This window comes from Bos taurus, chromosome 1 (genome assembly GCF_002263795.3).
Source record: "Bos taurus isolate L1 Dominette 01449 registration number 42190680 breed Hereford chromosome 1, ARS-UCD2.0, whole genome shotgun sequence".
Classification (NCBI taxonomy): domain Eukaryota; kingdom Metazoa; phylum Chordata; class Mammalia; order Artiodactyla; family Bovidae; genus Bos; species Bos taurus.
The window spans coordinates 95,916,083-95,937,260 of record NC_037328.1 but is presented as its reverse complement, the minus strand read 5'-3'; the positions used below and the strand labels follow the sequence as shown (position 1 = coordinate 95,937,260).

Sequence of the window (21,178 nt, the reverse complement as noted above, 5' to 3'; positions counted from 1 at the left end):
GTATGTAACTGAAGCACTTTGTTATATACTTAAACTAAAATACAACATTGTATATCAACTATACTTCAGTTTTTAAAAAAGACTGTATTTTTAGAGAAGTTTTAGGTTCACAGCAAACCTGAGCAGAGAGTACAAAGATTTTCTGCAGATTCCCTGCCCCCCCACATTACTAACATCCCACCAGAGAGGTATACTTATTATAATTGATGAACCTACATCTTAGGATTTATTCTTGGCATTGACTTTTTTTTTTAAAGAGCTTTTTTGGAATTGTGTTAGTATTTTTTTTAAAGAGATTGCATTTTAAGGTATTGCATTTTAAAAGCAATTTTGTTTCCACCAAGGGGGGGCTTCAGGAGGCAAGAGCTGTTTTTCAAACCTTTCCCCTCATGCAAAAATATTCTGGGACTGCTTTGGATGAGCAGTACAGATGTCACAGGTTTCCTGTTGCTCCCAGGATGATAAATAGCTATGAAGAGAATAAGAATAACAACAAGAAAGTATAATATGCTTACTCTGAGCTAAGAGTAAGCATATTATACTCTGAGTAAGAGTATATTAAGCATATTATACTCTGTATAGTAAGTATAGTAAGCACATTAAGCTTACTCTGAGTAAGAGTAAGCTCATTGTATAAGAGTGCACTGTTTAACGAGCCATTCACTTTTACATTTTTATACATGAGGAAATTGAGGTCCAGAGAAGTTACTTGTCCGAAGTCACACAATTAAGAAGGGCAAAACCTTAAAAAACAGAGTGGAAATATTTCAATATGATTTTTTTTTTAATTTTGCTTTCAACAGCTTGCATATAGGCCATTCTAAGAGTGCAGGCTTGCTTACTTCCACAGATGTTTATTGAAACCCTACCATGAGCTGTTCAGAGAAGGATGGCCAGATCACAGTTCCTGGGCTGTGATTTCAGCACTGGATAGAGGCATGCCACGTCTCAAGAAAGTCTTTACAATGGGAAAATATCTCTTTTCCATTAAATGCTTCCACCTCAAACTCCTCCCTTTTCCCTTCACAAGAGGAGACAGGCCCAACACATGCTGTCTGTTCAGCTTCGTTTACTCAATCTTTGGCTTCCCTCCCGTGCCCATGAATTATTTCCCCAGGTGACGTGTGTGCGTGCTAAGTTGCTTCAGTTATGTCCGACTCTTTGCAACCCTATGGACTCTAGCCTGCCAGGCTCCTCTGTCCATGGGATTCTCCAGGGAAGAATACTAGAGTGGGTTACCATGCCCTCCTTCAGGGGATCTTCCTGACCCAGGGATCAGACCCATGTCTCTTATGTCTCCTGCATTGGCAGCCAGGTTCTTTACCACTAGTACCACCTGAGAAGTCCCAGGTGAACAGTGCTGTCCTAAAGGTCAGGTCCCATGGGCACAGAGGGTCCTTACCTTGCCCATCTTCTCTGTGGCATTTGACACTCTTACCAACTTTCTCTTCCTTGAAACTCCCTTTTCTTGCAATTCTAGTGACTCCCCCAAAACCATGTTTTCCTGTTCCACTCCTCTGATGTTCCTTCTTGATCTCATTATAGGTAATTTCAAAACTTGGAACTTTAAAGATGCTTTGTGCATAACTAACTCACACTTTCTCTGATGCTGGGAGGGATTGGGGGCAAGAGGAAAAGGGGACAACAGAGGATGAGATGGCTGGATGGCATCACTGACTCGATGGACGTGAGTCTGAGTGAACTCTGGGAGTTGGTGATGGACAGGGAGGCCTGGCGTGCTGCGATTCATGGGGTCGCAAAGAGTTAGACATGACTGAGCGACTGAACTGAACTGAACTCACACTGGGTTGTTGTTTTTTTTTGTTTGTTTTTAGTTAAAAAAATTTGGGGGTTGCCACACCATGCTGTGTATCATTAATAGCTTAGTTCCCTGATCAGATCCCCTGCCTGGAAATGCAGAATCTTAACCACTTGACCACTAGAGAAGCCCCTCACAATGGTTTGGGTGAACTAAACACTCAGCATCATGCCAAGGGGTGGGGGTGGGCAAACTTCACAAGGAAGGTCCACAGCAGACCCTGAGTTTGCTCACCGATTGCAGGAGAAGCCAGGCTCCAGCTCCAGCCCAGCAATGAGCTTGGCTGTGTCTTTCCCGGGCACTCACCATCAACATTCAAAGCAGGAGCAGCTCATTGTTTGCTAGGAACTATGTTTAGGGAAAACAAAGCCTGCTGGGTGTGGAAAGACTACAGGTTTGGACAGAGGGCCAGGCTTAAAGGCCTAGAACTGCGAACAGCACTTACTCTGTTGAGTGATTTTAAATGTGCATTTTCTAATGATAGGGCCCCAGCTTCTGCTGGCCTTAAAGGGTTTACAGATTTTCCCTCCTGGTGATAGATTATGCAGAAATCTTCTACATCCCAGAAGACATAAAACTCCTTCCAGTCACCTCAGATTTAGGTCCATAGATTTCCAGTTATGAAAGAGAGCCATTCTGGGTAACGCAGCAGATGTAAATTGTGTGCCTGAATTGATTTTGCATTAACTTCTCATAGGCTATTTCCCTGCTCCTTAAATACCACTTTTTAAAGCTTTTATGGTATTGTGTTTTAAAAACTGATTTGTTTCCACCCAAGAGTAGGCTCCAATAAGCAAGAGCTGTTTTTCAAACCCTTCCCTCTGTGGGAAAGCATTTTCATCAGTGAAGAATTCTCAATAATGAGCTGTCTGTGTGCACAACTCCTGCGCACGTGTTCTCGTGCTGCTTCTGTATTCTTTCCTTCGCAAGACACATCATGGGGCCCAAGCCTCGGCTTTCATGCTCCCTTGAAAGACCAGCCCTGGTGCCCTTGGAACTGAGTTAAGCAAGAGCTGCAGGAGTTCAGGGCTCATATAATGGCCCTGAGTGTTCTTGCTGCACAGCAGTGCCCACATGCTTTGCACTCCAGGCTCTTGGATCTCCTATTCGAACCAAATGTTTCCAAACACCATCAGTTCAGTTCAGTCACTCAGTTGTGTCCGACTCTTCGCAACCCCATGAACTGCAGCATGCCAGGCTTCCCTGTCCATCACCAACTCCCAAACACCATCAGATGAAGAGCAAAAAAGGTAATTTTAAAACCTTTCTTGTTCTTTTAAAGAGAGAAGAGGAGACAAGGAGCTGGACTCAGACTGAAGTCTTGAACATGAGATAGGTTCTCACCTTACAGCTTTTGAAGCATGAATTTTCTTATGTATAAAGCTATATTTACTGTTGTTTAGTCGCTAAGTCATGTCTGACTTAGAGACCCCATGGACTGTAGCCCGCCAGGCTCCTCTGTCCATGGGATTTCCCAGGCAAAAATACTAGAGTGGGTGGCCGTTCCCTTTACCAGGGGATCTTCCTGACCCAGGGATTGAACTTGCACCTCCTGCATTGCAGGCGGAATCCTTATCACTGAGCCTCCCAGCAATCCCATAAAGCTACATGGCCCACAGCAAAGTAAGAGCACATTAGCTGTTCCTTCTACCAACACATGGGGCCAGCAGATAGGGCCCTTCTGTGGCATTTCTTCCTTGATGTGGCTATGTTTGCTAGGCCTGTGATTATTTTTGAGATATTTTACAAATGATTTAGTGAACTGACTCTCATTCCCAATTAAATGAAACTCTAAAAGCACTTGAGAGTATTGAAAATGCAGCAGAAGTATACAATTATGTTGGAAACTAAAGTTTCCACGAAGATGGAGAGAAATGGAAGATGAATGTGGTTTAATCAGAGGGCTAATTCCCCAGGACGAAGAGGGGACCATGCAACATGGAAAGTGCAATTGACAATTTGTGAGATATTAGGAGGCTGACACTGAACTTGGATGTCTATTATCCTAAGATTAGTTCAGGAGAAGGCTCTGGACTGAAGGACAGTGGACTAAAAACTCCCTTTAGGGATGTAGCCTCGTAGGAAAAGGTCATTTTGTAGAAAACAGCTGGACTTAGCAGTGGCATGCTCATTTTTAGGTTCTAGCACCACCTAGAGGGGAGAATGAAATAATTTCTATCCACTGCTAAGTCAAAGGAATCTTTATCAGCCATTTTTCAGTTTTCAAAACGTTTTCATTTTAATATCTCATTTGATGTTCAGGTAACTATATTTGAGTTAGAAATTTCTATCTTCACTGTGTGGATAAAGAAATTCGTCTCCCAGGAGCTTATGGTGCAAAGAGTTTGACCAATTTTTATGTAACTGAAAATGTTCTCCATGAATTGATTATTTTGTAAACAACTTTATTCGGGTATAATTTACGTACTGTGAAATTAACTGATTTAAATATATGATTCGTTAATATTTAGTGAATTTACTAAGTTTTGCAGCCATTACCATAACTCAATTTCAGAATATTTTTATCACTGTGTAATCACGTCTACCTCTACCTTAATCCTCCTCCCCTCAACCCCTCAGCCTCAAACAGTCATTAGTTTGCTTCCTGTCTACATAGATTCGCCTTTTCTGGGCATTCTACGTGAATGGAATCATACAACATGTGCTCTTTTGTGGCTGACTTCTTTCAGTTAGTATAATGTTTATGAGGTTTATCCATAGTGTAGCATTTATCAGTATTTCTTCTTATTGCTGGGCAGTGTCCTATTGTATTGATATACCACATTTTATTTGTCTGTTCACCAGCTGATGAACACTAGGGTTGTTTCCAATTTTTTGCTATTGAGATCAGTCCTGGGTGTTCATTGGAAGGACTGATGTTGAAGCTGAAACTCCAATACTTTGGCCACCTGATGTGAAGAGCTGACTCACTGGAAAAGACCCTGATGCTGGGAAAGATTGAGGGCAGGGGGAGAAGGGGACTACAGAGGATGAGATAGTTGGATGGCATCACCGACTCAATGGACATGGGTTTGGGTGGACTCCGGGAGTTGGTGGTGGACAGAGAGGCCTGGCATGCTGCGGTTCATGGGGTTGCAAAGAGTTGGACATGACTGAGCGACTGAACTAAATTGACTATGAATACTCACGTGAAAGTCATTTTTTAAGCAAGAAACTTTCATTACTAAAGAGGGAAGTAAATAAAATGTGTAGAAGAAGAATTATATACATATTGTGTATTGGGGAAAAATTAAGTTAAACAATCTGGAGATGCCTAAGGGGAAGGTACCTGGGTTGTGGGTTCAGTATGTCTGTCCAAGAACCAAGGGAGTTCTTGGAAGCACGTTCTTGCAGAAACATAGAAGAAATACAGGGGAATAATTCAAGATTTGCTTCGATGGATTAGAAGGATTCCAAGATAGTTCTTACAAAATTTCTTCTTGGGAATTCCCTGGTAGTCCAGTGGTTAAGAATCCACTTTGCGAAACTGGGGGTGCAGGTTTGATCCCTGATCCAGGAACTAAGATCCCCACATGCCAAGGAGCAACTAAGCCCACAGAGCAACTGGAGAGTCCATGTGCCACAATGACACAAAGAAGACCCCACATGCTGTAACCAAGACCCAATGCAGCCAAATAAATAAATACTTTGTAAAAAAGAATTTCTTCTTGTTGGGTCAATACAATATGTAGCAGACGCAGACTTGGTAACACATCTGAAGTTGGGATTCCCATTATAATCCCTCCTCATATGAAGATAGTAGTCAAGGAGACCTTTTAAAAGCTGGTGGCTCAGACGGTAAAGCGTCTGCCCGCAATGTGGGAGACCCAGGTTCGATCCCTGGGTTGGGAAGATCCCCTGGAGAAGGAAACGCAACCCGCTACAGTACTCTTGCCTAGAAAATTCCATGGATGGAGGAGCCTGGTGGGCTACACTCCATGGGGTCACAAAGAGTCGGACAAAACTCAGTGACTTCACTTTCTTTCTTTCACATGGGGTCAGATGAATCTGAGTTCAAATCCAGGCTCTGTCAACATATGTAAGGATTTGGCTGGTCAGTCTTCTCATCAGCACCCTGAGAGGCAATGGCACCCACCTTACTGGGTTATTGGAAAGACTAATATGGTGTGTGCACAACACTTAGCATAGGGCCTGGTACACAGGGAGTTCTGATGTTATTTTTATAGGATTGGATTGTACCCTAGACACCCAGAAACAGTGACATTGACCTCTGTTTATTTTTGAGACCCTCTTTCATTTTTTCATTGGATGTTTCTGGCCAGAGATCCTGGCAAATAGAGGTATAAATTTCCTTTTGAAGTGATATAGTTTGTGGAAATGGAACCTTATAAAAAATATACTGCTTATCACCCAGAATGCCATGGGCTGGTAGGAAGATTTACTGCAAATCTAAAGGGAGCAGTTAGGACTTCAGGGGATAAACACCGGAACAATTAGCATGATAAGTTAGCAACTCATTTTGCATATAAAAACGTTGCCTAGGACTCTATAGAGTTTTCCCTATTTATGGAAGACAGTCAGAGGTCCTTGGGTTTAATCAAAATTTAATACCCTGTGAGGGGAAATATGAAGAATACAAATTCTCAGTAATAGGCAATATGTCAAAAGCAGTAATTGCCAGCTTTAAATAGACCTTCCTGTTGTTCCTCTCCTTGTCGGCCTGTGCACCTGATTTGTAGTCAGGAAAACATGGCCAGAACCATATTAAGTCTCTGGAAAAACAAAGGAAAGAAATATGTATCCTGTTGCAGGAAAAATACATCCAACACTCAACAGAACCTTATTCTTTAAAATGACAGAACAACATATTCAAAAGTATTTAAATCAGGGAAATTTCCCCCAAGAAAAGTTGAAGGCTTTTATTTTATTCAGGGCCAGCCAGATGAGTCTTCCATGAGTGGTACCCACCTTCACATTCACCCAGCTGATACATTTAAGAGGTGGAAGTGACTGTGAGTTCCAGAAAGCTTACTGTGGAGGAAAGCCATCATCTGAGGAGGAAAGTCAATGGATGGTTCATCACCATCGCTGGAAAAATGAGCTTTGTCCGTCAAAGAAAGAAATTCAGATTAGTTCAGAGTGCTATTGGGGCACTGAAGGGAAAACCAGATCAAGTTGGCTTGGTTAGAGATACCGTAAAGATAGGAACTAGCACCCTATTAGATGTTCTGGTACACTGACTAATTGGCTCAGATTTGTGAAGCCTTGCCTTGTGATTCTGCAGGTCCTCCCACTAGAAGCATGGGTTTTGTTTTTGAGCATGTAACTTGCTGTGGCCAACGGAATGTGGGCAGAGTGACCATGTGCCAGTTCCAGCTTGGGCCTTAGTAGTCATTTGCGTTTCGTGATGCCTTCCTCTTGTGCTTCTGCCTTCTCATTGTCCTGAGAGGAAAATGACTAGCTCAGTGGAGGAGGAGGAGGACAGATCCATGGAGCAGATGTGGAAACATGCTCAACCTAGATCAGCCCACACCCAGCCAACTCACAGATGCACCAGCCAGAGTAAGTTATAGCTGTTTAAAGCTCCTGGATTTTGAAGCCATCAAGCAGCATTATTGTGATGATGGGCTCTTGATGCAGATGACTGTTTTACAGGGTTAGTTTAAAGGGAGGCTGAGAGAACATTCACTTACAGACCATCAGATTTTCATCTTTGAAACAACTTTTGTAAGGATAACAAAAAGTTACATTTTCTGCAGACACCTGAGCATGTCTTATATCTAAAATTGATGGCTCTGCATTTGAGAGTGAACAAAACAATTTCTGTGTAGATTTATATGGGATAGGGATTAGGGAAAAAGTGCACTCAGATTTTTATTTAGATAATTAATTTTACTTAATGTAGTCTAGTCTGAAGAAGCTTCTCATCTTTTTATACCCTCCCTCCTCAGATCTTTGTCAGTTTTCTGTTTTTCCATTTGAAGTCATCTCTTTACAAATCTAATTGGGTTTTGTGCAGCATAAATTCTTGTTTATCAGCCTTATAGAATAACCCTGGGTACACCCCTAAGAGCTGTCAGAGCCTTTGGTTTAATGTGAGATGGGAGAGGGTGTCGGAGCCACATGGGCAGCCCAGGGAACCCCCAGTTTAGCTGAACGGACACTGGAACTGAGATAAAGCATGGGGCCAGGTCTAGGTTGGAACTTTAAGCATTCCTAATTGCCTGTGAGGTCAGCATTATGCTGTCTGATGTATCTTAATTCCATCTTAGATAAATGCTGGGTTTAGGGCTCAGAGTCCAGGCCGGAGTTCTAGCAGCCAGGGTTGGGTATGAGATTGGGATTGGCTGTTGGACAGCACAGGAATTAGCAAGGACCAATCCTAAGCACCAATGGGAAAGGACTGGAAAGTAAGACACTAAAACCATTAACAAGCCATACCGTCAGGGGACTTCCTTGGTGGTCCACTGGCTAAGATTCCTCACTCCCAGTTCAGGGGGCCCAGGTTCAATTCTTGGTCAGGGAACTAGAGCCCACATGCTGCAAGTAAGAGTTTGCATGCCTCAACTAAGACCGGGCACAGCCAAATAAATAAAGATATTCTTAAAAAGAGGCAATATAGTCAGGACGAGGCAGGAATGGAAAGCAGGGAGGACCAGGGCCTGGAGAGATACTCTGGGTACCTCTGCATGGCTGGAGTGGTTCTGCTAAGTCCTACTGGCTTTGCTTAGCTAGGGCTTCAAACTAGTTTGAAGCCAGGCTCAGTAAGAATCAGAACAGGGAAGATGTTTGGTCTCAGCCTGCCAATCATGAGTAGCAGCCAGAGCCTTGTGCTGTTCATACTGGCCCGCTTACCCGAATTCTTATTCTACTTGAACAGGATGAGTTATGAAGAACGAAAAGACAAAAAGAATTACCCAGTATGTTGCAGCTTGTTTGGCTGCTTTTAACTTGCTAGAAAAAGGTCTTTCTTCCACTCCCAACTAGGAATTTTTATATTTCAAAATGCCTGAACTCTTTGCATATAGCTCTGTCTACTTCCCATCTCTGCATACCCCCACCACTTTATGTTCCTGGGGGGGTTGGAGGGAATAACAGCTTTATGGCTCAATAAACGGAATTAAGCTCATGGAGTTGAAGATAGAAGTTAAAAGGAGGTGGGCCATGATCCTCAGTGAAAGAGCTGTATCTTCTCTTGAGAAGAAAGACGTGGGTGCACAGCTCATGTGATGGTGACCCACCGAGTGTTAGGGTGTCTGACAACCCTGGCTTGCTTTGGACTGAGGGATTGCCTGGGACCCAGGACTTCCAGTACTAATATGAGGCAGTCATTGGATTTATGCATTAGAAGGTGGTAGAGCTTTCAAAGGCTCAGCCTATGGATGCAAAGGAACTGAATACCTAGTAATGAGGCTGTATTGTTGCTATATTGCTGGGTAACAAAGTATTAATTTTCTATTGCTACATAACAAATTATCTCAAATTTAATGGCTTAAAACAACACGCATTTATTATCTCACAATTTCTGTGTGTTAGTAGTCTCACTATAGCTCAGCTGGTCCTCTGCTCAGGTCATACAAGGCTGTAATCAAGGTGTCATCTGGGCTGTATTTTCATTTATTTTTAAAAAGTCTTTATTGAATTGCTACACTATTGCTTTTGCTTCTTTTGTTTTTTTAATGTTTTGTTTTTTGGGGCTCAAGATATGTAGGATCTTAGCTTCTCAACCAGGGATCAAAACCAAATCTCCCCAGCATTGAAAGGCAAAGTCAGCCATTGGACTGTCAAGGAAGTCCCAGCACTGTATTTTCAAATGGAGGTTTGAATTGAGAAAAATCTGCTTCAGAATTCATTCAGGTTGTTGGCAGAATTCATTGCCTTGCATCTACAGGACTCATGATGACTTGCTTCTTTAAAATGAACAGAGAAGAGTCTCTGGCCTCAAGGAGAGCTCAGTCCCTCTCTTAAGGACTTTCACTTGATTAAGTCAGTGTTACCCAGGATCAGTTCAGTTCAGTTCAGTCGCTCAGTCGTGTCTGACTCTTTGCAACCCATGGATGGCAGCATGCCAGGCTTCCCTGCCCATCACTAACTCCCGGAGTCCACCCAAACTCATGTCCATTGAGTCGGTGATGCCATCCAACCATCTCATCCTCTGCTGTCCCCTTCTCCTCCCACCTTCAATCTTTCCCAGCATCAGGGTCTTTTCAAATGAGTCAGTTCTTTGCATCAGGTCGCCAAAGTATTGGAGTTTCAGCTTCAGCATCAGTCCTTCCAATGAACACTCAGGACTGATTTCCTTTAGGATGGACTTTCCTTTAGGGTAGATCTCCTTGCTATCCAAGGGACTCTCAAAAATCTTCTCCAACACGACAGTTTAAAAGCATCAATTTTAACACTTAGCTTTCTTTACAGTCCTATTCTCACATCCATACATGACTACTGGAAAAACCATAGCTTTGACTAGATGGACTCTGTTGGCAAAGTAATGTCTCTGCTTTTTAATATGCTGTCTAGGTTGGTCATAACTTTTATTCCAAGGAGCAAGCATCTTTTAATCTCATGGCTGCCATCACCATCTGCAGTGATTTTGGAGCCCCCCAAAATAGTCTGTCACTGTTTCCACTGTTTCCCCATCTACTTGCCAGGAAATGATGGGGCCAGGTGCCATGATCTTCGTTTTTTGAATGTTGACCTTTAAGCCAACTTTTTCACTCTCCTTTCACTTTCATCAAGAGGCTCTTTAGTTCTTTGCTTTCTGCCATAAGGGTGGTGTCATTTGCATATCTGAGGTTATTTATATTTTTCCCAGCAACCTTGATTCTAGCTTGTGCTTCATCCAACCCAGCATTTCTCATGATGTACTCTACAAGAAGTTAAATAAGCAGGGTGACAATATACAGCCTTGATGTACTGCTTTCCTGATTTGGAACCAGTCTGTTGTTCCATGTCCAGTTCTAACTGTTGCTTCCTGACCTGCATACAGGTTTCTCAAGAGGCAGGTCAGGTGGTCTGGTATTCCCATCTCTTGAAAAATTTTCCACAGTTTGTTGTGATCCACACAGTCAAAGGCTTTGGCATAGTCAATAAAGCAGAAGTAGATGTTTCTGGAACTCTCTTGCTTTTTTGATGATCCAACAGATGTTGGCAATTTGGTATCTGTTTCCTCTGCCTTTTCTAAATCCAGCTTGAACATCTGGAAGTTCACGGTTCACATACTGTTGAAGCCTGGCTTGGAGAATTTTGAGCATTACTTTACTAGCGTGTGAGATGAGTGCAATTGTGCAGTAGTTTGAGCATTCTTTGCCATTGCCTTCCTTTGGGATTGGAATGAAAACTGAACTTTTCCATTCCCGTGGCCACTGCTGAGCTTTGCAAATTTGCGGACATATTAAGTGCAGCACTTCCACAGCATCATCTTTTAAGATCTGAAATAGCTCAACTGGAATCCCATCACCTTCACTAGCTTTGTAGTGATGCTTCCTAAAGCCCACTTGACTTCACATTCCAGGATGTCTGGCTCTAGGTGAGGGATCACACGATCGTGATTATTTGGGTCATGAAGATCTTTTTTGTACATTCCTCTGTGTATTCTTGCCACCTCTTAATATCTTCTGCTTCTGTTAGGTCCATACCATTTCTGTCCTTTATTGTGCCCATCTTTCATGAAATGTTCCCTTGGTATCTCTAATTTTCTTGAAGTGATCTCTAGTCTTTCCCATTCCATTGTTTTCCTCTATTTCTTTGTACTGATCACCTAGGAAGGCTTTCTTATCTCTCCTTGCTATTCTTTGGAACTCTGCATTCAAATGGGTATATCTTTCCTTTTCTCCTTTGCCTTTCACTTCTCTTCTTTTCACAACTATTTTTAAGGCCTCCTCAGACAACCATTTGCCTTTTTGCATTTTTTCTGGGGTCGGGGGGTGGGGATGGTCTTGATTCCTGCCTCCTGTACAATGTCATGAACCTCCACCCATAGTTCTTCAGGCACTCTGTCTATCAGATCTAATCCCTGTAATCTATTTCTCACTTTCACTGTATAATTATAAGGGATTTGATTCAGGTCGTACCTGAATGGTCTAGTGGTTTTCCCTACTTTCTTCAATTTAAGTCTGAATTTGGCAATAAGGAGTTCATGATCTGAGCCACAGTCAGCTCCCGATCTTGTTTTTGCTGACTATATAGAGCTTCTCCATCTTTGGCTGCAAAGAATATAATCAGTCTGATTTCACTATTGACAATCTGGTGATGTCCTTGTGCAGAGTCTTCTCTTGTGTTGTTGGAAGAGGGTGTTTGCTATGACCAGTGTGTTTTCTTGGCAAAACTCTATTAGACTTTGCCCTGCTTCATTTTGTACTTCAAGGCCAAATTTGCCTGTAACTCCAGGTATTTCTTGACTTCCTACTTTTGCATTACAGTCCCCTATAATGAAAAGCACATCTTTTTTGGGTGTTAGTTCTAGAAGATCTTGTAGGTCTTCATAGAACCATTCAACTTTAGTTTCTGCAGCATTACTGGTCAGGGCATAGACTTGGATTACCGTGATATTGAATGGTTTGCCTTGGAAACGAATAGAGATCATTCTGTCATTTTTGAGATTGCATCCAAGTATTGCATTTCGGACTCTTGTTGACTATGATGGCTACTCCATTTCTTCTAAGGGATTCCTGCCCACACTAGTAGATATAATGGTCATCTGAGTTAAATTCACCCATCCCAGTCCATTTTAGTTCGCTGATTCCTAAAATATCGATGTTCACTCTTGCCATCTCCTGTTTGACCACTTCCAATTTGCCTTGATTCATGGACCTAACATTCCAGGTTCCTATGCAATACTGCTCTTTACAACATCAGACTTTGCTTCTATCACCAGTCACCTCCACAACTGGGTGTTGTTTTTGCTTTGGCTCCATCCCTTCATTCTTTTTGGAGTTATTTCTCCACTGATCTCCAGTAGCATATTGGGCACCTACTGACCTGGGGAGTTCATTTTCAGTGTTGTAACTTTTTGCCTTTTCATACTGTTCATGAGGTTCTCAAGGCAAGACTACTGAAGTGGTTTGTGATTTCCTTCTCCAGTGGACCACGTTTTGTAAGAACTCTCCACCATGACCCGTCTGTCTTGGTGGCCCTACACGGCATGGCTCATAGCTTCATTGAGTTAGACAAGGCTGCAGTCCATGTGGTCACCTTTGCCATAGTCTACTCACTAGAAGCAAGTCCCAGGTCCACTCCACACACAAGGGGAGGGGATTAAAGTTTGGATCAGAACTCTGACAGAAAGAGTTATTTCTTATTAAATATCAGGATGAAAAAATAATTTCTCCAACATGAAACAATTCTAGTAAGAGCTCAAGGGTGTAACTATATCACCACATCACATCTGTATCACATAGTCTTCATGGGCATGAAAAGTTTCTGTCTATGGGAAAATACAGGTGACTTTGCTGAGATTAATAGACGTGGTTCAGGGTTTACTGCCTTGAAGCCTGATACTGAAATATTTTTTTAAGTTCAGATTAATGGAAATTATTTTCAAAATGTTTACTTTCTTCTTCAAAGCACATATTTCAGAGTGAAGTTTAAAGTAGAATAACATCTCGAGATAAAATAGATTATGCTAATTAATTGTTATATCCTCCTAGGAGCTAAATATTTGCTTTTATATAGACCTAATTAACTTTCTCTTCCAGTCTCTGAATACTCAGATGCCCTTCACAGCGCATATGCTTCATTCTATGTTTGGTCACTTTTAAAGTAGGATTGCCAAGTAAAACACAGAATGATCAATTAAATTTGAATTTCAGATAAACAAAGGTATAATTTTTTAGTGTAAGTATATCCATACTTGAGAACAAGTATGCATAAGAAATATATATTTTAAAAAAAGTATTCATTATAAAATTTAACAAAAGAGGTACCTAACAGAGGCACTAAAGACTATAAAACACTGCTGAAAGAAATTAAAGGTCATCTAAATAAATGGGATTTAGACATCCCTTGTTCATGGTTCAGAAGACATAATATTGTTAATATGGCAATACTCTCAAATTGATCAATTCAATCTATATCATAATACCAGCTGGTTCTTCACAAGAAGTTGACAAGCTGATACTAAAATCTGTATGGAAGCACAAGGCATCCCGAATAGCCAATATGATCTTGGAAAAGCACAACAAATTGGAGGACATACACTTGGTAATTTCAAAACCTACTACAAAGCAAGAGTAATCAAGACTGTGATACTGTGATACTTTTGTGACACCAAGGACTGTAGCCCACCAGTCTCCTCTGTCCATGGAATTTCCCAGGCAAGAATATTCGAGTGAGTGGGTTGCCATTTCCTTCTCGAGGGGAACTTCCCAACTTATGGATCAACTCACATCTTCTGCATTGGCAGTCAGATTCTGGCACTAAGTATAGGCATGTATGTTTACAAAATAAAACTGAAAGTCTAAATAAACACATGTATCTATGGCAATTAATTTTTAGCATAGATGTGAAAACCGTTCAAATGGGAAAGAATAGTGTTTTCAATAAATGCTGCTGAAACAACAGGATAGTCACATATAAAAGAATGAAGGTGAACTCTTACTTCACACTATATTAAAAAATTAACCCTAAATTGATCAAAGACCTAAATATAAAAGTCAAAATCATAAAACTCTTGGAAGAAAACATCAGGGTTAGTTTTTGTGACCTTGGATTTAGCAACAGATTCTCAGATACATCACCAAAAGCGTAAGCAACAAAAACAAAAAGATAAATTGGACTTCTTCAAAATTGAAAGTTCTGGGCTATAAAAGATACTAGGAACAAAGTGAAAAGACAGAGCACATAATAGGAGAAAATATCTGAAAATCGTATATCTAACAAGGAACTTCTGTACAGATTATGTAAAGAGTTCTTAAACTTAATATCAAAAAGACAAACCAATAAAAAAGGGGCAAAGGATCTGAGTAGACATTTCTCCAAAGAAGATAAGCAAATGGCCAAAGAGCACGTGAAAATACTCCTTACATCATTAGCCATCAGGACAAGGCAAATGAAAACCCCAAGGAGATGCTACTCCACACCAACCAGGATGACTATAATAAAAATATCAGATAGAAACAAGTGTTGGTGAGGATATTGAACCATCATACATGGTGACAGAAATGAAAAACAGCCTGGTAGTTCCCCCCAAAGTAAAAGAGTTACTTTATGATCCAGCAATTTCACTTCCACATATGGATCTAAGAGAAATGAAAACATATGTCCACACCGAAACTTGTGGGCAAGTGTTTATAGCAGCCTTATTCATAAAAATAACAGATGTCAAAAACCCAAATGTATGTCAGTCGATGAATGGCTGAACAGAATGGCTGAACAAAATTTGTTATTTCCACCTAGGGAATACTGGTGGTGAGGGTTTAGTCACTAAGTTATGTCCAACTCTTGTGACACCATGGACTGTATCCCACCAGGCTCCTCTTTCCATGGGATTTTCCAGGCAAGAATACTTGTGTGGTTGCCATTTCCTTCTCCAGGGGATCTTCCCTGACCCAGGGATCAAACCCATGTCTCCTGAATTGCAGGCGGAGCACTTACCATCTGAGTCACAGAGAAGCCCTGTTTAGACCTTCAGTTCAGTTTCAGTTCAGTTCAGTCGCTCAGTCGTGTCCGACTCTTTGTGACACCATGAATCACAGCACGCCAGGCCACCCTGTCCATCACCAACTCCCAGAGTTCACTCAGACTCATGTCCATCGAGTCAGCGATGCCATCCACCCATCTCATCCTCTGTCGTCCCCTTCTCCTCCTGCCCCTAAGCCCTCCCAGCATCAGAATCTTTTCCAATGAGTCAACTCTTGGCATGAGGTGGCCAAAGTACTGGAATTTCAGCTTTAGCATCATTCCTTCCAAAGAAATCTCAGGGCTGATCTCCTTCAGAATGGACTGGTTGGATCTCCTTGCAGTCCAAGGGACTCTCAAAAGTCTTCTCCAACACCACAGTTCAAAAGCATCAATTCTTCAACACTCAGCTTTCTTCACAGTCCAACTCTCACATCCATACATGACCACTGGAAAAACCATAGCCTTGACTAGATGGACCTTTGTTGGCAAAGTAATGTCTCTGCTTTTGAATATGCTCTCTAGGTTGGTCATAACTTTTCTTCCAAGGAGTAAGCGTCTTTACCCATGTCATTTAATCTCTCAGTTCTCTGCTCCAGGAAATGCAAACAAATGACAGCTGCTCTGATCTGATGAGCACCTATTCTGAGAGCATACCTGGAAATATTTAAAGTTCTTTGGAGAAGGGAGGACCTTTTTTGGTCTTATATGGTCCTTCTGTAGGTTTACCTGGTCAATATCTGTTATATGTCCCTGGTGTGATCTGATGAAGGAAGGCCCTGAAGTGGTGAATGAATAGTAGCATAGTCAATGGAGAAGATACGCACATATTCACTCCATATCATCTCAGGACCAAACTTTTTCCTTGCCCAGACTCCTTGCTATACAGTAGAAGAGACACATTTACCATAGAAAATTCAGGGTACTCGGGTATAGTACATGCTGTCTGGAAATGCCAGGTCCAAAGCAGCAACCCTGAATCTATTTCTGGCCCTAGGTACATGCTTTATATTATTTATGGCCTTTTACAATTTTTAGGCACTTTCATTGATTGACTTGTGTATTCTTTACTACAAGTCTTACCTTCAACAGTGAAATCAGAAGCTTTGCTTATGATGGATGTTCAATTAGTTACTATCTATCTTTGATTCCTCCTAATTTCTATTCTTAACTATAAATCTCCAGAGAGATCAAGCAAGGCACACACACAAGTCTATTAGTCTTGCTTGAAGTATACCGGTTTTGGTGACATCAGGGAAGGGGATAAATTGGTGGTGCCTTGACTTGCATCTCTTAGGTCAGACACAGGGATCCTGAGCACCCACTCAGGATTTCTGCAACTGCAGGAAGGTAATGTACATCTTCTAGGTAGCAGAGTTATCACAAATAATCTCCACCAGAGGCAGGTTTCCCATAGGAGGCTGTTAATGGTCCATCATATGCTTATCTTAGCATAAGAATGAAGGGCGGAGAATTAAATCGAAGTAGTTTGCTTTTGGGCTCAGGTATGGTTCAATAATTTATTTCACTGGTCTATGTGATGGGAGAAACTCTCAAGGCCTTTGCTTTCCCCTCAGACTCTCAATACTCATCTGTATCTCACTTTGGATGGTAAGGGCTACATTTGTACTGAACAGCATTTTTGCGTCAATAAATAAAAAAATGGCAGTGGTAAGTTTCTCTCTTTCTTTTTATTTTTCCTAATGAAACATGAACATTTGGTTCCCCATTGTATTACTATTATCCATGATCTTTAATCTTTTATTTGATATGCATCCATGTCTTCATGTGTGAAAAATTCAAGGGTCACAGACTAGCAGAAGCAGAAAGAATACTTAACATGTAAATGTTTCATGCAGTATAATGTCAGAGTTGTTAATAATGATCATTTTCTATTTGCAATAAAACATCCTTTCAGAGACCACTGCATTTGTTGTAGCTTTCTCTGACCTATGAAAGCATCAAAGAGAATGCTTCTGCCATCTATACCTCTTTGACTTCTAAAAACGGCCAGGTATCTTACTAATACACACGTTATTTTGCAAATACATTTTAAAAAATGAAATCAGGTAAGACAGGGCTCACTGCTTACAACAATAGAAAGAAGAGTCGAGGTTGGCTTAAGTTAACAACAACAAAAATACCACGGCTGATTTGAAATTCGGGATCCTGAATGCAAGGGGCTCCTTTTTCAGGGGTAAACCTAGTGTCATTTTCCTTTTTATGAGTGGCATTTGACAACCATTTGACAATTCTTATAATAGAACTCAGTGTGGATATACATACAAGAAGCTTCGGGATTCTTGCATGTGTGGGAAGGTAATGTACATCTTCTAGGTGGCAGAATTATCACACAGATAATCAACTCAGGAAAAGAACAGAGAAAAACCAAATATCTATCTGGGAAACAAGAAGTCTGGGGAAAAATAGAAATACATGGCATTAGGAAGTGTTCTAATCTCATTTTTTCACATGTATCTGTCCAGTTTTCCTAGCACCACTTATGGAAGAGGCTGTCTTTGCCCCATTGTATACTCTTACCTCCTTTGTCAAAAATAAGGTACTCATTGGTGCGTGGGGTTATCTCTGGGCTCTCTATCTTGTTCCATAAACTCAAAATGGATTAAAGACCTAAATGTAAAACCAGAAACTATAAAACTTTTAGAGGAAAACATAGGCAGAACACTCGATGACATAAATCAAAGCAAGAGCCTCTTTGACCCACCTCCTAGAGTAATGGAAATAAAAACAAAAATAAACAAGTGGGACCTAATTAAACTTAAAAGCTTTTGTACAGCAAAGGAAACTACAGACAACTCTCAGAATGGGAGAAAATAACAGCAAAGGAAACAACTGACAAAGAATTACTTTCCAAAATAAACAAGCAGCTCATACAACTCAATACCAGAAAAATAAACTACCCAATCAAAAAGTGGGGAAAAGACTTAAACAGTCATTTCTCCAAAGAAGACATACAGATGGCTAACAGACACATGAAAAGATGCTCAACATCGCTCATTATTAGAGAAATGCAAATCGAAACTACGAGAGACCACCTCATACCAGTCAGAATGGCCATCATCAAAAAGTCTACAGTCTACAAACAAATGCTGGAAAGGGTATGGAGAAAAGGGAACCCTCTTGCATTGCTGGTGGGAACGTAAATTGATACAGCCACTATGGAAGATGGTATGGAGATTACTTAAGAAACTAGGAATAAAACCACTATATGACCCAGCAATCCCACTTCTAGGTATATACCCTGAGGAAATAAAAATTGAAAAAGACACATGTACCCCAATGTTCACTGCAGCACTATTTACAATAGCTAGAATATGGAAGCAACCTAGATGCCCTTCAACAGATGAATGGATAAAGAAGTTGTGGTACATATACCCAGCCATAAAAAGGAACACATTTGAGTCAGGTCTAATGAGGTGGACAATCCTAGAGCCTATTATACAGAGTGAAGTAAGTGAGAAAGAAAAATATAAATATCATATACTGACACATATATATGGAATCTAGAAAGATGGTACTGATGAATTTATTTTCAGGGCAGCAAGGGAGAAACAGACAGAGAACAGACCCATGGTCATGGGAGGAGGGGAAGAGGGAGAGGGTGAGATGTATGGAGAGAGTAACATGGAAAGTTACATTACCATATGTAAAATAGATAGCCAGTGGGAATTTGCTGTATGACTCAGGGAACTCAAACAGGGCCTCTGTGACAATCTGGAAGGGTGGGATGAGGAGGAAAGTTTGGGAGGGAGGGGACATGTGTGTACCTATGGCTGATTCATGCTGATGTTTGACAGAAAACAACAAAATTCTGTAATGCAATTATCCTTCAATTAAAAATAAATAAATAAAAAAGAAGTATAATAGTTGATGTTTGTGGTGTCGAGCCTCCAATATAACCCCAATGACTCCACCTCCCAGTACTCATGCTGTATATATATATGGTCCCTGACTTAACAATGGTTTGACTTAAAACTTTTGAAGGGATAAGTATGCAATGGAAACTATACTTCAAATGTAAAATTTCATCTTTTCTCAGGCTCAGAACATGCAGTGCAATACTCTATGGTAATGGATAGTGGTGGCAAGGCCATAGCTTCAGTTAGCCGTGTAATCACAAAGGTAAACAACAGACACTATTACAACCATTGTGTACCTGTACAACCATACAGAAGTTTTCCATTTTTGGTATAATAGTCAATAAGTTACATGAGGTATTCAACAGTTTATTTTGAAATAGGCTTTATGTTAGTTGATTTTGCCCAACTATAGACTAATGTAAGTGTTCTGAGTACATTTAAGGTAGGCTAGGCTAATGTGTTTGGAGGTTAGGTATACTAAATACATTTTCGATTTAACAATATTTTCAATTTAAAAGCGGGTTTATTGGGGCATAACCACATCATAAGTCAAGGAAGATCTCTAGTCTTCTACTCTGAATAGCACCAACTGGTGTAATCAATAGGATAGTGTTGTAATGGTGGTTTGTGACTTCCAAGACTAGGTCATAAAAGGCATGTGTTTTCTGCTTGGTTTTCTCTTGGATCACTCGTTCTGAGGGAAGCTAGCTGCCACATTGTGAGGCTACTCAAGCAGCCCTATGGTATGAGGATTTTCACTGCAGCATATATGTGGTGGTGGGTAGCTGGAGGTAACCTGGGGTCAGTTTGTGGGAAAGTGATGGATGAAATGTGATGATTGCATAATAGTAAGCTCCATGATTAAATGCAAGAGGTCAGACCTGCATACATCAACATCAGTCAGTTCAGTTCAGTCGCTCAGTCGTGTCTGACTCTTTGCGACCCCATGAACCGCAGCATGCCAGGCCTCCCTGTCTATTACCAACTCCTGGAGTTCACTCAAACTCACGTCCATCAAGTCGGTGATGCCATCCGGCCATCTCATCCTCTGTCGTCCCCTTCTCCTCCTGCCCCTAAGCCCTCCCAGCATCAGAGTCTTTTCCAATGAGTCAACTCTTCGCATGAGGTGGCCAAAGTACTGGAGTTTCAGCTTTAGCATCATTCCTTCCAAAGAACACCCAGGGCTGATCTCCTTTAGAATGGACTGGTTGGATCTCCTTGCAGTCCAAGGGACTCTCAAGAGTCTTCTCCAACACCACAGTTCAAAAGCATCAATTCTTCAACACTCAGCTTTCTTCACAGTCCAACTCTCACATCCATATATGACCACTGGAAAAACCATAGCCTTAGCTAGACAGACCTTTGTTGGCAAAGTAATGTCTCTGCTTTTCACGCCTAGGTATTAAAATTAGTGCTTCCCCAGAAATAATATTATTTATGTAAATAAAAATTCCTCAAACAAGAATACACATTTTACAAGAATACATTCAAGTAAAAAGATACACAAAAATACATTAAAATGATTAATACTGATCACTGCAAGGAGGAGAAAATGAATGGAATGTGTAGATTAAAATAAGTAACAAATGAGTTAAACAAGAGAGGGAGTCTTAATGGGCCCTGGACTGAGGAATGCGATTTACTCAATCTTCTGTACTAGAAGTTGAGATTTAAAATTAAAGGAAAAAAAAAACTGGAAAAAAAATCCAGAGTTTCAAGAGAAAGAGCATATGAAAGTGTGTAGAGAGGAGTAGCACACAATGACATCTCACACCAATTTCAAACAAAAAGGCATCTATGATCCAGGGCTGGGCTGTTCTGGGCATAACAGCAGGTAATTAGCAGGGTGAGGGAAAGATAATTTAACCAGCCAATCAGGAACTTCCTGACTTTAAATTTTTCC

The 21,178-nt window shown here is 41.0% G+C and overlaps 1 protein-coding gene and 1 long non-coding RNA gene across 3 annotated transcripts in view; one reads left to right on the top strand and one right to left on the bottom strand.

Moving 5' to 3' along the window:
* The window catches only part of PLD1 (phospholipase D1), a 276,225-nt gene that overhangs the window by 26,344 nt on the left and 228,703 nt on the right, over window positions 1-21,178 (bottom strand). The gene's annotated exons all lie outside the window — the stretch shown is intronic.
* The window catches only part of LOC132345702 (uncharacterized), a 40,397-nt gene that overhangs the window by 15,330 nt on the left and 3,889 nt on the right, over window positions 1-21,178 (top strand). The gene's annotated exons all lie outside the window — the stretch shown is intronic.